Source organism: Capsicum annuum, chromosome 4, assembly GCF_002878395.1.
Source record: "Capsicum annuum cultivar UCD-10X-F1 chromosome 4, UCD10Xv1.1, whole genome shotgun sequence".
In the NCBI taxonomy this organism is placed as follows: Eukaryota; Viridiplantae; Streptophyta; class Magnoliopsida; order Solanales; family Solanaceae; genus Capsicum; species Capsicum annuum.
In genome coordinates this window covers 127,707,482-127,723,820 of record NC_061114.1, presented here as the reverse complement: position 1 = coordinate 127,723,820, position 16,339 = coordinate 127,707,482, and the positions used below count along the sequence as shown (strand labels likewise).

The window sequence follows — 16,339 nt, the reverse complement described above, 5'->3', positions numbered from 1 at the left end:
ATAGAAACTGTATAGAGTGTGTATAAAAACTATATTGTTATTATATAGTATACGTATCTGTATAATATTTACATTGAAACTGTACATGATATTTATAGAAATGGTATAATTATTGTATAAAATATATATTTGAATAATTATTGCAGCTAAAGTTGTACAGGGTGTGTATAAATTTGTGTAATTATTAAGTAGAATATGTCTATGTATAAGATGTGTCTAGAAATTGTATCGTGGTTATATAGAATATGTGTATGTATAGGATGCATATAAAAACTGTATCAATATAGTATATGAGTTGTATCAATATGATGTAGGGACTATATCAATATGATATACAAATGGAAAAGGGCCTAAAATGCCCTTTACCTATTGAAAATGGTACAAAAATGCCCTTCATCCATCTTTGGGATCTATAATGCCCTTCACATCCACCTTTATTCTCCAAAATGAGTTTATATTAAACAACCCTAATATTAAATTAAAAAAAGATTTTGTTAATAACGTGTCAACTTTTCATTAATCCCATTTAATCAATTAAAATATTTAACAATCTATTCTCTTTTATTATTTTTCCATTGTTTTTATGTTTGATCTGGTGAACAATTGTTATACTTATTCCCGATTAATATATATTTGTTAAAAATTACACATGGACATTTTTTATGTGTTATATTTTTTCTGTATGATTTCGGATTTGAATTTGATTTCGAATCGTGTAGTGAAAAATATACACCAATATGCTTGAATATTATTATTCTGATTTTTTATCTAATTTTATTATTTCTTGATTTTGTGATGATTTGGTCTATGAGTCATATTTAATTTCTTTGAATGCAAGAAAAAGGGGCTCAAACTAGCCTAAGGGAGTTCTTGATCGCTGATAGATTATGTGTAATTAGCTTTATGGATCTTACATTCTAGGATGGGGTATTTAGTTTTTGAGGCATATGGAACTGAAAGTATTGCCGCTATGAAAAAATAAGTTCACTGAAAATATTTCAATGGGTTTAGGCAAAAACAATAAGAGGTCATTTGGTAGCGTGTATTACAAAAATAATGCATGCATTAGTCTTTTGTATTATTGAAACCTTGTTTGATACATTTTTTAGTCAATGTAGCAATAAATTAACAAAGATTTGCCTACTAAGTTAATGATCCTTGATACAAGTACCAATAAATTGATTAAAAATTTTCTCTAAGCATGTGTACCGCCAATAATTTGCACATATTAATCACTCGCGGAAGCTACTTATTTGGCCCAATTTCAGAATTTTTGGGTGAGTTCAATCACTTAGTAGGATTGGAATGGAAAAAGTTTTATGTAAATAGGTTGATTCCAAATGGGTTATTAAGTTTGCCGAAGGTTACTAGAGCTTCAAGATAATCTGGAGGTCCTATTAGCCTTTGGGTGGGATTTTTAATTTGTTGACACGTTACTAATGAAATCTTGTTTTATTAAATATTGGGGTTGTTAAATATAAGGACATTTTGGAGGATGTGAAAGGCTTTTGGACCCTTGAGGTGGATGTGAAGGGCATTATAGAGCCCAAAGGTGGATGAAAAATATTTTTGTACCATTTCCAATAGGTGAAGGTCATTTTAGGCCCTTTTCGATATGCAAAATATGTGCGTCTGTGTGTGTGTATATATAACACATACATACTCGATATGTATAAAAACTGTATCATTGTTGTATAAAATATGTCTATAAAAAGCAAAGGCAAAATTTACATAAATCACGAGTAATTTACCCATATTACATCCTACCCCAATTTGTTTCAAAATTTCATAATATTTTGTTTTTATGTTTTTCAGATACATAAAATTAAAAGACACACATGACTAATGATACATCCTGATAAACAACCAATTAGTGCTAATTAAGAAAAGTAACAAAATTAACGCAATTGAAGAGTAAATTACTCTTCATATCTTCTAATTAACAGTCAAATATCCCTTAAAAAAAGGTAATCTGGCCTTCTGAATTTCTAAATTTTATAAATTTAATTATTTAACATGATCTTGTTTCTTTAAAGAGTAATCTTGCTTTCTTTTTTTGGTGTTTCTACATAATCTTCTTCACTTTTCTGTTAAAGTTAATTTTTTAGACGTGTTTAGTGAAATTTTTTTCCTCTAGTTTTTGAATTATGTGAATGCTATTTTTTTTAAAAGATGGTTGTCTATTATGAATGAAAGCGACTTTTATTTGTACAATTAAACCCTACTTTAAACCCTAAACTAATCGGACAATTATATACCTCCCTTAATAACTTTAAAGTGAATTTTTTACCATCCTAAAAAAATTATACCACTCTCACTACGGAGAGTGAAGTACACACGCCCCACGTCATTGCCAACTCAGTGCCACATCAGTGCCATGTCATTGCCACGTAAGTAATTATAATTTTTTTTAAAAAAGTAATACAACACACATATTATTTTTATATATATTTTTTTAAAATAAAAAATATATGTACTATTTATATATATATATATATATATATATATATATATATATATACATAAATATATATTTTTTGAAATATATATAAATTATTTATATATTATTTTTAATATATATCTATACATATATAATATATATATAAAAAGACCCCCCCCCCCACCCCCCTTCCTCCTTTTTCAATAGCCCTCCACCCCCTCGTTCTTCCTTCTCCTTATGCTTCAATAGCCCCCCATCCTCACCCCCTTCGTTCCTCCTTCTCCTTATGCTCCAACAGCCCTCCCACCTCCACCCCTGTTCCTCTTTCTCCTTTAATTTCTTTTTTACCATTAACACCATTATCACCATTAACACCATCAATATCATTATTTCACCATTAACACAATTATTTCATCATTAATGCCATTATTTCACCATTAACACCAATAACTTTATTTGAATCACTCAATCAATAAAAATTGGGCATGAAAGTAATTTCTTTTAACTAAAATGTCACTCCAATTTTCTTTTACTGTTGTTGGTTTTCCTGTATTTCTATTACATTAGTAATCCGAGTAGTGGAAAATGTCAGCTGAATTTGTAGAGTGTCTTTAGTGTACAACTTTTATTAATTCAGTGACCGTAGTGAACTCTAAAATAATGAATTAACAAAAAATGTAGTACCCAAGAACTTGATAAATAATATTTGGTGGGGTGTGAGAAAGAAGAAGATATGAGGGTGGTGGGGTGTGAGAAAGAAGAAGAAATGGTGGTGGTGGGGTGTGAGGAAGAAGAAGAAATAGGGTTGATGGGGTGTGAGGAAGAAGGAGAAAAAATTAATGGTTAAAAATATTAAAGTGGGCCTTACTAAAATTTTTTTATACTTTTTTTCCACTGAAACATGCTTTTATTTTATTTTTTGCCACATCAGCCGTTAAGGGGGAAAAATAATACACTTTAAAATTGTTTGGGGGGGGGGGGGGTAAAATAATTGTCTGATTAATTTAAGGTCTAAAGTAAGTTTTGGCGACAAGTTGTGCGTTAAATTAATAGTGGACAAGTATTTTTTGACAGAGGGTGTATTATTAGATTTTGAAAATTGATTTGAGAAATGAGTAAGTAATACTAAAAGCAAAATATATAAAAAGATAATTGTCTTTATTATTTTATTATATTATTATTATTCTATTTTTTTTTTTAGTTTTTTCTACTATATAGGAGAGCGAGTCCTTAGACGATCAGGGGCATAATAGTCATTTGCTCAGTCCATTAAAAAATCTTTTGCTCACTCCTGTACGTTTGCACATACACTATATATGTCTAGAAACATCCATTTATCACCATATCTCTATGCATAATCTCAAAGTGTTATAGTGTTATTTCAATTTTCTTCACTGTAAATGAACAATTTTTGTTCCCTTCATCTTACAGTGGGTTACGATTGTAGGTTTGTTCATCTTTCAGTATTCGCTTATTTTTTATTCTCACTTTTTTATTTTCTTTTTCAATCCTTGCCTTTTGGGGGTTCTTTTTGGATAGAGTGATCGAGAGATAAAAGCGATATCTTTCCTTCAAAAAGCTATATAACTATGTCGAATTGTCCTCTACTTCGGTACTAACGCAATTGTTGATCATCTAGCCTCTGATGTGTTTATTATATCCAGTAAGTGTTCTCTTTATCCATGTTTCTTTCTTGCTCAGTGTTCTGTTCTTTCGTCTAAACTTAAAGTTTGTCTATTTTTGGTATATTAGATCTACGACAAATATTTTTTAAAAAAATTTATGAGGTCATATGACATTTTGAAATGCTGAAAGAAAGTGGTTGATAGTTGTATTGGAAGGGAGGTTATGTTCTATATGGTGAATAATTAGGAGTGAATAGAACATATTTCCATTTTTGAGGTCTCCTTGAATATTTTCTATTCAATTTGTCAGAATTTCACTCAAGCACACAATGTATTTGATTTAATTCACAAAAAAGAAAAACCTTAACAAGTAACATATAATGTGATGGGCCATTATTTCACCCAAGGTACTCAAGCAAAAAGGATCATAATTAGTGCAGGTGGCAATTAAATTGACTTTAAGTTCTGAAACAAGCAACAACTAATTTGCTCAAGAAAAACAAAATTAAGTAGCTAATGAATAGTCTCATTCCATATTTTTTAGCACATAAAATTTGAATTGAACACTTGATTCATATTCATAATTTTATATCAAACATTCCTCAATAAAGAAGTTAATTTGATCGGCTAGTGATAACGTAAACCATCTACAAGCTGTGCAACCAATGAGAAATTCAACTTGAAAGAGGAAAAAAAACGATCAACCAAAGTCTTGCCTATATAGCAATAGAAAAGGTTCAATTCCTATTTCCATTGATCTTGACTTGTATATGCAATTAAAATTCTAAGCTTGAATTAATCCAATTACTTAAACAGTACAAAGTTTTCTTCTTTTTAACAGTTCCTTAATGGAGAGGGGAGCCTTAGAGTAACTGGTACGGAAGCTGTCATGTGACCTGGAGGTCATGGGTTCAAGCCGTGAAAATAGCCTCTTGTAGAAATATAGGATAAAACTGCGTACAAGAAATCCTTATAATCGGTCCTTCCCAGAACCATATGCTTTATTGTGTTGGACTGTCCTTTTTAACAGTTCATCACACAATATAAACACTCATGCATAGTACTTACAAATTTTTGGAGGACATGAAGAAGTTCAACATGAAAACAAGTGATCGATCTAAAGATGATGCTCATTAAAATGGTGCTTTATGTATAACTAATTTGTATTTATCACCACATGACTATCATTAAATGAGAGCATGTAGCTAAATCGGGATATTGCTTACTTCAAATTTCTAAGAATTTCTACTTAGTTGCTGAATAGATTACATCTACTTTGTACTGCTACCCTATTTTACTGTCATCTTTTGTCTGAGTTAAAACTTTATGCTATTTTATTATTTTATTCTATCCTAGGCTTATTTTTTAATTTGATCAAGTTGTATTCAATAAATATGTAGTTTCCAATGATAATGGGTACATTGAGTTGTAAGAACAATATTTTGCATGCTCATGATGAGAAGAAATATCAAATCGCCTAATCGGGGTGAGAATTAGGACCACTTGTACAAACTTGGATCCTAATTGAGAAAGAAAAAGATAAGAAAAGGAGTGGTCGAATAAGGAAGATCAATCAACTATTTCCACGAGCCTAATACTGTACATCAGTTAGCTATCGACCAATATTGAAAATCTATTAGTTGGTTTTTTATAACTTTAAATTGGGTTGCAATTGCTTCCATGGTTCCACACTAATAGGGGTGCGTGGATATAGGGCAGAGTATGTAACCGTGTACAGTAAGGAAAGTAACTTTTGAACTTACGGAAAAAGAGAAAAATATTAACTTTATTTTTCTATGATGTGCAAAAGATCTCATCTGCCTTAGTGCAGAAGACTTGATTTAGCAATAAACTTAACAAGCATAAAGCAAATCATAAAATATAAGATCCTTACAACTTCTCTGAATCATGGCACATTTGAATCTTGGCACATTTGAATCTGTGAAGAGTTAGGATTTTGATCCACCTTTGAATATCAATGTTCTTAGAGATATCTAAGAGGGGAGAAATTACATAATGATGAGCTCTGATGGAGCATTAATTTGACTACAATTGGTACTGTTTATGTTAATTATATATTCAAGAGATTTGTTGATGTGATCCTGAAATTTTGAGTTAGTATATAGTTATTAACTGAGCCAATTTTGTTTGCAACAACTAAAAAGACATGATTTAAAATTTTTAAAAATGTGGTTCTATGCTAAATGGAAGGTTTAGGCAAAAAATATAAGGATTAACGATTTGGATAGTGCTAGAACCCGATTTCTCGTGATGTTCTTATTTTTCTATTATAAATTTGGCTTTGTATGGCTTAAATACCTTGAGTTTCCACAACCACTATTTTTACCATGTTATTTGCTTTCTACTTATTAGAAGTGTGGGAAAGTATTTGAGGTTTGACATGTCTGGTTGGTGACTTTTTTTGAATTAATTAAGGGCATTTTTGTTATTTCACTTGTTTTTTCTTTCCATATGGAGATATGTCTATATACGTGCTTCCATCTCTAAGCTTTTTCAGTGCCTTATCAAGTTTCTTTCCACACATTTCTAACTTTCCTGCTTACAAATCTCTTTAATTTAATTTTGGATAAACAAAGAACCAGTTTCTTCCTTCTTTACCATTCAGTCTCTGCTGCATGCTCAAGGTAATTTTGACATTTAATTTTTGGTCATAAATTTTCCACTTTTGCTTTAGAATTTGAGTTGTTTCGTTGTTTACTAAAATGTGTGTGCTTTATGTTAGATTATTTCACTTAGGGGTTGTTTATATTGTGCAAATTGGGTTTCTTCCTAGAAAGGGTAAGTTTTATACTGTTATTAATGTACTGAAAATGGTATGGTTTATATTTGATTTTCTCATTCGGGAGTTGTTTACTGTAAAGGATACTTTCAGTTTTTGTGATCTCACTTAGAATTTGTTTATATTGTGTAAATGTTGGTTTCTTTTGCTACTTTGTATTATATTTTATATGGTTCCTTATTTATCCTGCTAATTTGATAATAGTTTTGTTGTATTAGGAATTTGAAATCACTGTATGAAAATATATATGGGGGTTATCCATCGACTTTGAGGATTTATTTCACGAGTAGACTTATTGTGACACATCATTCAAAATTAGAACATACTTGAGGTCTTACAACTTATTAAGACTAATTCGTGTAGTGAAATTTCCAAGCCACTTATATATATTAGTAGAGTAAAGTGATTTTTAAAAGAAGTGTTTCAAAATGAGAATTTTACTTGACATCATTTTCTCTATTTCATCAAAAGTTATCTTATTTTTGTTGGAGTATATGTTTCTTTATTAGCTTTTATATTTTCTTCACCGTTATTTTAACTTTACATATCTCTTTGAGTTGATTTACTTGATTCGAGGGTCCTTTCAGAACAACCTCTCTATCGCCCCAAGATAGGGGTAAGGTTTGCCAACACTTTATCCTCCTCAGACCCCACTTGTCGGATATCATTGGTTATGTTGTTGTTGAACTGGAAAAATGTTTAATAAACAGTTGGAGTTAGTAACTCATTTAACCTAGGTATCCACTAAATTCAGCCTCTGAGTTAGAAAAATAGAGATGAGCCATCTGAATCTATAGTCTTGCGTCTACTGCATGATTAATGATTGTCTTGAATCTAATAACATTAGAGTGTGTAGTAAGGATTGTGATTATAGGTTCGCGATGTACCACTAGTCGCTCAATGTCAATTTTATAGGGATCATATGGCCTTGTTCCATGGAAGAAAATAAAACAAAATGTGGTTGCACTGTCGGTACAACCATAGTTAGATAATGTATTAGTTGAAAAACCAGAGAATATTGGCATTAACGTGTAATTGCCATTGCGAATTATGATTTGTGAGGATGATGTTTACTTATCAGCCATAAAGCATAGGATATTCAAACCGTCTTGTAACTCTGTACTTGGTAATGGATGCTATCTTTAGCTTATTTCATTCTTCTATAGCAAATTATTTCTTGTTGTTTGATTATTGGAAAGTCTCATTTGCACACATTCTACAGAAATATAACTGGTTGTTGCTTAATGTAGATTGGATTAGGTAAATTTCTATACAGAGGAACTCTTTCATATTGTGATTTGTGTCGATAGGATCATCCTTGTGTTTGTGAGAAAAGTTGCTAACAAATGATTCTGCTTATTGTATCCAATCAATTTTGGGGTAAGTTTTAGATTTAAAGAATTGTTGAACACATGCTTATTCTGAAAATATTAAATCAAATCAGAGAGCTTTATACATTTAATTACACAAAAGTTATAACCTCAGATTAGATTGATAATAGAAATTATAAGTCATATGATGGATAAGTATTTGTACTTTTTGAACTTGCTAGGATATAATATATAGTATTGGATTAGAGAGTTTGCTGCTGAGTCATGTAGCTTTTGTTGTACCACCTTGGTACTCCTTGAATAAAATCCTTAATTATCAAAAAAGAAAAAGTCCAAGTCATAGATAAATCTAAATGCATTTAGGATCACAGTGATGAGTTTGCTTAGAACAAATAAAATATTTAAAAATAAATATGTATTTTCATTCTCAAAAAATAAATGAATAACTAATAAATAATAACATACAAGTCTTCTGTTGATCTATTTCGAAGTTTAACAACATGAAATACACTCAAAGGTATGATCTAGAGGTCAGTGAAATGAGTGAAACTTTGGAAATCAGTATTTGAATCCCAACAAAGACTAGAAACGTGGTGAGCAGAATTGTCCCTTACACCATACCTGTGCTTGTGGGAGGTGAGCACCCCGTGGAATAGTTGAGATACGTGAAAAGTTGTCCAAACATCACCATTATCACAGTCCAGTGCATAAAGCATCCTATGTTAGTAGCATCCTGGGAATGGAAAATTTCTAAAAAATTGCTTGCTTTTTGACATCTTGAATTAGTTGTGTCAAGTTAAGGTGAGAGGTTCCTCTTTCCTCCAAATCCCTCCTTGCTTTTTCTACCAATTCTGTAGCTTTTTTTTTTTTTATTGAATTGATTATAAGTGGCCTAATTATATGATCAACTCGGGGGTCTATCGGAAATAGTTTCTTTATACCCCTATAAGATGGAGTAAGGTCGGGGTATATCTTGGTCGGAGTATATTTTTACCTTTTTCAAATCCACTTTATGAGATTACATCGAATATGTTATTGTTGTTGTAATTATGTAAATATTCTTAATCCGTTAGAAATTAAACCACTCCAATGAAGTAAACATTGATGCAAATAGAGCAATTACCAAGACATAAGAGTGACCAGGTTCTGAATTCTAACTAGGTTTAGGAGCGAAAAAGTTTGCATCTATTTCTTTTTTGTAATAGAGCGTGTTGTTTTTTAGTTTATAGCGATTCTAATAGATTTTCCCACAAACACACACTATTATAGCCAAATATTGTAGGTAACCAATATTTACAACACATCCGTAGTTGAACAAGTGGTACAACATCAACAAAGGCCTTGAAACAAGAACAACTTCAATAATGATTCTGCTATCTAGAAAGCTTCAACCTCTTCTGACTCAATATATTTATTGCTTATTACCTCTCAAAAGTGTAACCTAACGGCTCTCATCTCTCTCTAACGGCTCTCTCTCTTCCTCCCTACCCCCTCTCTCGCTAGCTCCGGTCACCGGCCCCCGTCGCCGTCGCCGACCGTCGGCGCCGACCCGACCCAACCTCCGGCTCCGGCGCCGACCCTCTCTCCCTCTCTCCTGCACCGGTCCCCGGTCCCCGGCGCCGCCGCTATCCTTCGGCGTCGACCCGACTTCACCGCCGGCACCGACCTCCGGTCCGCGGCGCCGACCCCGTCGCCGCTCCTCGCCACCCTCCGGCGCTGACCGCCGGTTCCAAGCCGGTCCCCCCCTCCCCCCCCTGGTTGTGCAGACCCCCACCCCACCCTTACCTGTCCTGCCCGTACCCCCCCGGGCGGGGTACACCAGCCCTCCCCCAGCCGCCACCCGGTCCCCAGCCAGCCGCCGCCCGGTCCCCAGCCGCCACCCGCCGCTCCGTCTCCAGCAGCCGCAGCCCCAAGCGTAATCCGGTGACCTCTAACCTTTGTTATTTTCGTTATTTCATATTTCATTTTATTTCATTATTGCATATTCCATTCTTAGTATTATTTCAGTATTGCATATTCCATTATTGAGTATAGTTTTGTTTCGGGAGTATTCCTTTGAATTTGTGTGAGCCTTGTATTTCTTTGTTGCTGCTGCTTTGATACTACCACCGTGTATATCTGTATATTTTTTTATACTTTCGTGTAGTTGTGGCTGTGGGTGGTAGTGGGTGGTAATGGGTGGATAGGGTCATGTCCGAGGGGGTTGGGGCGTGGGGCCGTGGTGGGGGCGGGGGATGAGGAGAGGGCGGGAGTGGGAGGGAGGCCAAGGTTTGGCCGCGGGGGCAGGGCAGTGGAGGGCGGGACGGTAGGCTGAGGGTTGGGTCTTGGAATATAGGGACCCTTCAGGGTAAGTCCATAGAGCTCGTGAAGATTCTTAGGAAGAGGAGGATCAATATTGCGTGTGTCCAAGAGACCAAGTGGGTAGGGTCTAAGGCTAGGGATGTGGATGGTTACAGGCTGTGGTACTCTGGGAGTGACAGGCGTAGGAATGGAGTTGGCATCTTAGTAGATGAAGAGCTTAGAGGTCAGGTAGTGGAGGTGAAGAGGATCAACGATAGGTTGATGACTATTAAGTTGGTCATTCGGGGGTTTACCCTAAACGTGTGTAGTGCTTATGCGCCGCAAGTGGGATCGGAGGGGGAGGAGAAAACGCGGTTTTGGGAGGCTTTGGAGGAGGTGGTGAGAGGCGTTCCTAGTTCGGAGAAGATTGTTGTAGCAGGGGATTTCAACGGGCACATCGGGGCGCTACCGGGAGGCTTTGGGGATGTGCATGGTGGTTTTGGTTTTGGGGAGAGAAATGAAGAGGGGGCGACCCTATTGGAGTTTGCGAGGGCCTTTGGGCTGGTGGTGGTGAACTCGGGCTTCCCGAAGAAGGACGAGCACCTGATCACCTTTCGAAGCGCGGTAGCCAGGACTCAGATTGACTTTTTGTTGCTTGGGAAAGGGGATAGGGTGTTGTGTAAGGACTGTAAAGTCATCCCGAGTGAGAATCTTTCGACCCAGCATAGGCTCTTGGTTATGGATTTGGGTATAAAGAAGAATAGAAAGAGGAGGAGTAAGGAGGGTAGATCGAGAATTAAGTGGGGCGGCCTGACGCCAGTGAATGCGTGGGAGATAGGGGAGAGGTTGGCGGGAATGGGGGTGTGGGAGTGTAGGGGGGACGTGGATAGTATGTGGGACAGGGCGGCAAGGTGCATCAGGGAGAATGCAAGTGAGGTGTTGGGTGTTTCTAGGGGCCGGGCCGGGCACTATCGGGGGATTGGTGGTGGAATGAAGAGGTGGAGAAGAAAGTGGGGACCAAGAAAGGGGCGTAGCTAAGTTGGTGGAAAGTAAGGACGAAGAGGAGAAGCGGGTGTACAGGAAAGAGTACAAGCTAGCGAGGAAGGAGGCGAAGTCAGCAGTCACGGCTGCTAAGACGGCCGCTTTTGAGAGCTTGTATGCAGGGTTACAGGGGAAAGGAGGGGAGAAAAAGTTGTTTAGACTCGCTAAGGCTAGGGAGAGGAAGGGTTGTGACCTCTATCAGGTGAGGTGCATTAAGGGGGAGGACGGTAGAGTGTTGGTGGAGGACGGCCACATCAAGAAGAGATGACAGTCGTATTTTCATGGGCTTTTGAATGACGAAGGGGATAGAGCTATTGTGTTAGGGGAACTGGAGCACTCAGAGGAGTGTCGGGATTTTAGCTATTGTAGACGTTTTAAGGTAGAAGAGGTTAGACAGGCTGTCCGCAGGATGCGAAGGGGTAGGGCGACGGGGCCGGATGAGATATCGGTGGAGTTTTGGAAGTTCGTTGGAGAGGCTGGTGTAAGGTGGTTGACTCGATTGTTTAATGAAATTTTCAGGACGGCAAAGATGCCCGAGGCGTAGAGGTGGAGTACCATGATCCCTCTCTATAAGAATAAGGGGGACATTCAGAGTTGCGCTAACTATAGGGGGATTAAGTTATTGAGTCACTCGATGAAGATCTGGGAGAGAGTGGTCGAGGTGAGGCTGAGACGGATAGTGTCTATTTCGGAGAACCAGTTCGGATTTATGCCCGGCCGCTCGACGACGGAGGCAATCCACCTGGTACGGAGGTTGGTGGAGCAGTATAGGGAGAGGAAGAAGGATCTGCACATGGTGTTTATCGACCTGGAGAAGGCTTACGACAAAGTCCCCAGGGAGGTGCTTTGGAGATGCTTGGAGGTGAGTGGGGTACCGCTGGCATATATCAGAGTAATTAAGGATATGTATGATGGAGCGAAAACCCAGGTGAGGACGGCGGGAGGAGACTCGGAGCATTTCACTGTCCTGACAGGATTGCATCAGGGATCTACTCTTAGTCCCTTTTTGTTTGCGTTGGTGATGGATGTGTTGACGCGGCGTATTCAAGGGGAGGTGTCGTGGTGTATGCTTTTTGCAGACGATGTAGTTCTGATAGATGAGACTCGAGGGGGTGTGAATGACAAATTAGAGGTGTGGAGGCGAACTCTTGAGTCTAAAGGGTTCAGGGTGAGCAGAAGCAAGACAGAGTATGTGGAATGCAAGTTTAATGACGTGAGGCGGGAGAATGAGGTAGTAGTGAAGCTGGAAGCTCAGGAGGTATGTAAGAGGGACAAGTTCAAGTATCTTGGGTCCGTGATCCAGAGTAACGGTGAGATTGACGAGGATGTCTCGCACCGTATTGGGGCGGGATGGATGAAGTGGAAACTCGCGTCGGGGGTGCTGTGTGATAAGAAGGTGCCGCCCAAGCTTAAAGGCAAATTCTACAGGGTGGTAGTCCGTCCGGCCTTGTTGTATGGAGCGGAGTGTTGGCCAGTTAAAAACTCTCACATCCAAAAAATGAAGTGGCAGAAATGCGGATGTTGCGCTGGATGTGTGGACTGATTAGAGAGGATAGAGTTCGGAATGAGACTATCCGGGAGAAGGTTGGTGTGACTTCAGTGGAGTGCAAGATGCGGGAAGCACGATTGAGATGGTTCGGACACGTGAAGAGGAGGGGCATGGATGCCCCGGTCCGTAGGTATGAGAGGCTAGCGTTGGATGGTTTTAGGCGGGGTAGGGGTAGGCCGAAGAAGTACTGGGGTGAGGTGGTTAGGCGGGACATGGAACAGTTACAGCTCACCGAGGACATGACCCTAGATAGGAAGGTCTGGAGGACGCGAATTACGGCAGAGGATTAGGGCCAGTTCAGGTCGCTAGTGTAGGGAATTACTTGGTGGGGGTTTTATTCTTGTCATGATTTCGTGTTCCGTGTTCCATGTTGTATTACGAATCTGTGTGCTTTCCCCTGCTTTCCTCTGCTTTATATTACTTATGGGTGCCGTATTTATGTTATGTAATCTGCTTCTGTGCTGCACTATGTGTTTGTGTGGTATCTCGTGCCTTGAGCCGGGGGTCTATCGGAAACAGCCTTTCTACTTCATCAGAGGTAGAGGTATGGACTGCGTACATCTTACCCCCCCAGACCGCACTAGGTGGGAATACACTGGGTTTGTTGTTGTTGTTGTTGTACTCGGCTCTACTATTTCCTCTTAATCAAATTGGATATTCCTCTTCTCCTTGTATATGTCATCCCCCGTTTGACCCTTTTTTATACAATTAATTATATTTTATTATTTTTGACAATGAATTGGACTATTGCAACTCTACTATATTGCATCATATAATTATGGATCAATATTATATTATGTGAATGTATCATAGGTTTATCATGTGATGTTATTTACAGATTGTTATCTTGAAGATGCTTTTAGCCAATTTGGTAAAATTATTTATTTTCAGGTTTGTAGTCCATAATTCAATGTTCCTTATAATTTATGTAAATTTCTGGAATTTTTAATGATTTGGTATGTACTTATATCAATGTGTATTGAATGAGACCTTTTAAGATCTGTATCTCTTTGTATTTTTTTAATATTTTCTTCATGTGTTATCTTTCTTTCAGTTTGATCAAGTTTGAGGGAGAATGAACTTGGTTAAGAAACACCGAACATGTGTAATAACAAATATGACACAATATCTTTCCTATTAGTACTAAGTAACTTTACTACAAACTTTTCTTATTGCTTGTGTTTATTTCTCTGATTTGGTGATTTTAAAATACTTCCGGTATTTACTCAATACTTGTATATTTGAGTTGCATTATGTCTTAAAGCTGTTGATTTTTGTATGGCAAATTCAGATATCATTCTCTTATGAGTTATGGCATATGACTGAATTCTATTATGTGTGTACAGGGTGTTAGTCGCTTTTAAAAATCTAGATGTGCTCTTATCCAGATGAAATTCGCATTATTTGATCTCTTATCATTGCTATTAAGTCAAACCTAGAGCGTGTTGTTTGAGATGGAAATACAATAACTGTGAAATGAGAGACTTTGACACAGGTAAACGATTAGTAGAATCATGTTTCGATTAGTAGAATCATGCAAACAAAGTTTTATGGTATTTTTATGAGACTTCTCTTTATTCGATCTATAATTTACTCCCGATCTATAATTTTTTCCTCTAAGGACTTCGATTCTGATCTTTGTCGAAAATAATTGGATGCTTCTCTTAGCTATTCAAATTACTTTGATTTGGAAGTACCTAGAATGCTTCAGTTGTTATAAGAATTAGAAAATATGAATGTGATTCAGTTAATAACACTTATATTCAAGTTGATGACAGTATAAGTTACCAGAACCGGTTAATGTGGTTATTATGTATAACAATGCTTTGGTTATTTGGTACGTCTGAAGAAATATTACTAATAAAGGTTAAGGGATTTTCTCATTGAAATTTGAACTTCTTTTTTATCAGATAACATGTTTGATCCGTGGAGCAATAAAATGACATACACTTATGTTCTTCATTAGAGTAATATGTATTTTATCTGTGCTAGACTTTTGCAGTAGATTGTGGGGAGCTCTTGATGTGTGAAGCCGCGCGGTGAGACTATTGTACAATTGATGGTTGATATGAAGATGCTAAAAAAAATGTCCTATGTTATTTCTTGACAGCCTGTTAGTATGGGCATTAATAGAAGCAACGGATGGTATCTAGGAATAGAGAAATCAAGGAAGACACTACACGTTATTATAGAATAAATAAAATAAAATAAAATAGAGGGATGGCTATTTATACATTCAAGTTCAATTTGTTAGGTGCTGAATGCACATAGTTCTATCTCTTCTAGATCTGTATTAATAATTTGAAATTACTTTTTGAGTCTATATAATGTATCTTTTCGTGTTTGTTATCTATCAAGTTTGAATTATACATCATTTATCATTGTGAGATCGTAATAGAAAATCAGAAAAGTAAATATAATATTTCTACCTAAAATGTGCGCACGGGCATCACTCATCTAGTCTACTATATAGAAAGATCACTAAAAGGACGACCAAGGGCCTGACAGTCATTTCACACGAACATTTTTAGAAGCACTTATTTATAATCCTTTCTTTCTCTTCCCCTTTTTTTACAAGCACTGACTTATTTTCTTGCTACTTTTCATTACAATCTTTTGATTCTCTTCGTCTTCTCTTCCAATTGCAGGTAAGCTTTCTCTATATTCCAATTGCAGGTAAGCTTTCTCTATATTCCAATTGCAGGTAAGCTTTCTCTATATTTTTTTTGAACTTTCTTTAAGTTATATTCAAAATTTTCAACATATAAAAAATGATAAGAGTTTCAGAATGTTTGTTATGTGTGAATTTAGTTGTGATAGTGTGGTTGATAAGAATGAACAAAAATATTATTAATGTATCTGTTTCTCTGTTTCATATTTGATTTTGTAATAGGTTTATTTTTAGTCTCTTGAGAGCATCTTCTTTACTGCTCCAAAAGTTCCTTTTATTCTCTAAGGCTGCAATTTTTTTAGGATTCAGACGTCTGAATCTGAATGCACATCTAAATGATTAAGATTTTGTCTTTAAATTTGAAAATAGAATGATTAATACTGTTTGTTTTTCAATATCTGAATGTGTAAAAAAATTATTTGTATGTATAATAAAATAAAAATATAATTTAAATAAAAAATTTATTATATATCAGAAAAGTATATAATTTAGTAAGATGCGGGAAGCACGATTGAGATGGTTCGGACACGTGAAGAGGAGGGGCATGGATGCCCCGGTCCGTAGGTGTGAGAGGCTAGCGTTGGATGGTTTTAGACGGGGTA

The 16,339-nt window shown here is 36.5% G+C and overlaps 1 long non-coding RNA gene across 2 annotated transcripts; it reads left to right on the top strand.

Annotated features, from left to right (window-relative positions):
- The first annotated feature begins 3,712 nt into the window (after positions 1–3,712).
- LOC124898187 lies at positions 3,713–7,873 on the top strand. 2 transcript variants are annotated; one of them, XR_007055110.1, is made up of 2 exons: positions 3,713–4,103; positions 6,663–7,873. It is a non-coding gene; the product is annotated as an uncharacterized LOC124898187 (long non-coding RNA). The 2 variants fall into 2 exon arrangements; XR_007055109.1 differs by lacking the exon at positions 6,663–7,873 and adding an exon at positions 4,907–5,368.
- Positions 7,874–16,339: the final 8,466 nt, after the last annotated feature.